Source organism: Pyrgilauda ruficollis, unplaced genomic scaffold (assembly GCF_017590135.1).
Source record: "Pyrgilauda ruficollis isolate IOZ18807 unplaced genomic scaffold, ASM1759013v1 scaffold45, whole genome shotgun sequence".
Classification (NCBI taxonomy): Eukaryota; Metazoa; Chordata; class Aves; order Passeriformes; family Passeridae; genus Pyrgilauda; species Pyrgilauda ruficollis.
The window spans coordinates 5,402,820-5,404,717 of NW_024526044.1; positions in this window are offsets into that span (position 1 = coordinate 5,402,820).

A 1,898-nucleotide genomic window follows, 5' to 3' on the forward strand; every position below is an offset into this window, starting at 1 on the left:
GCGGCCGGGCCGGGGCGGGGCCGCGCGGCTCCGGCACCTGCCGGGGACCGGGGCGGGGCCCTCGCCGCGCCTGCGCCGCCTCCGCGGGGCCGCGCACCTGCCGCCGCAGCGCAAGATGGAGGCGGTGGTGCGGGAGCGGTGCGGAGCTCTTTGCTCCTGTTCCCGCAGCAGGTGCCGGCCGTGCCTCCGCAGCCGTTGTGCCGCAGCCGGGGCTGCAGCGCGGCTCGGCTCCCGCTGCCTCCTCAGGCACCTCCCGCCCCGGGGAGCCGCCATCCCGCGACTCCGCATCCTCCCACAGCCCTCAGGAGCCTCCATGCCGTGCTCCGGGTCCTCCACAGCCCTGAGGAGCCAGCCCTAACCCTAATAATCCCACAGCCCTCAGGTGCCAGCCCGAACCCTAATAACCCCACAGCCCTGAAGAGCCAGCCCGACCCCGAGCCCTAACCCTCCCGCAGCCCCAGGAGCCGCCATCCCGCGGCCCTGCGCCCCTCACAGCCCCGGAGCCCCTGAGGGCTCTGACCCCTCAGGCATCGAGCTTGGGGATGGACTGAATGATCTCCGGAGAAAGACCCCTTCCAGCCCAGCGATTCTGATTCAGGGGTCTCGGGGTCCCACGAATGTAACACACAAATCACACCAGTGTTGATGTTTGCAGGTTGCCTAAATAAACCTTGGTCAGGCCGAAAAGTGTGAAGTCTCCCTCTCGGGATGTGGCCACCTGTAAAGGTGTTCGTGGAGCTTGTTTTCATTTTAGTCACAAATAAAATTGCAGAATATGGTAATGTCAGAGCTAACCTTCCTTATTGTATTAATTCTGAGACAGATCAATTTCATTTAAAGGCCAGTTAAGCTACCCTGACAAAAGTACAAAACCCACAGATTGTAAAGTCTGAAAAAAAAAGACTTCTCACATGTGTACGGGCAAGAAGAACGCATATACATTAATCTCATTATATCAACAGACCTTTGAATTACAGGTCTGTCCATTATCTATAAACTGGTAGAACAGAGCGCAGAGTGAGGTTTCATCGTGTAGATCTTGTGTGGATGGCGGTGATGGGAGCTCAAACAGTGCCTTGCAACTGAGGCACGCCGTGGGTGTCTAGTCATTCTCAAGGCTCACTTGGTAATCGGTAATTAAATAAAAAGCATCCAGTGCTGAATCACTTCTAAGTCGGTGCTGATTTTTGTGCAGTTGATCTTCCTCCCATCACGCCAAAGGCAAAGGAATTGCAGCTCTCACTCGAGCCAAGACAAGCTGTAATTAGCACAGAGGATATTGTTAATAGTTAAGTATAGTTTGCTGCCAGACGGTGTCTGGGCTGATTCAAGTCTTCTCGTCCTTTATCCAGCATGCGTTGGTTTTACACTGCAGAAGGATGCGTGGAGAATTCAGCCTGTAAATTCAGATAGAATCTGTGATCCTGGTGCAGTAGAAGGCAGATTACAGCTATGAGAGCAAGACCAGGATAAAACCTCTTATTCTGTCACTTTGTAATTATAACATGGAAAAGAGTTTGGACTGCTTTCCATATCTGTCTTCTACAGCTCTATTTAATGAGCTGAGCACGGAGAAGAGTGCAAGAGACAAGGGAACAGTGATTTCTCTGGGGCTTTAAAGCTGTTGGGTTGGCTCTTTTCTCCTGGAGAAAGGGAGGAAAAACCTCCTGGAGCTGATTTCTGCTTGGAGCCGTTGTGCAGTTAATTTTACTGCTATAGATTTATGAGGTATCGCCTAAGATAATTTGTTTTCTATTGTGCATTCCTAGCATGGCTGGAGTGCCAGGCAGTGGGTGTGGGAGCGAGCCTGAGGAGTCAGGGCAAATTCATTTCAAGTCACTGGAACCAACCTAATAAAATGTATTAATCACTGGCTGGCTTTCATCACAAGGAGCTGA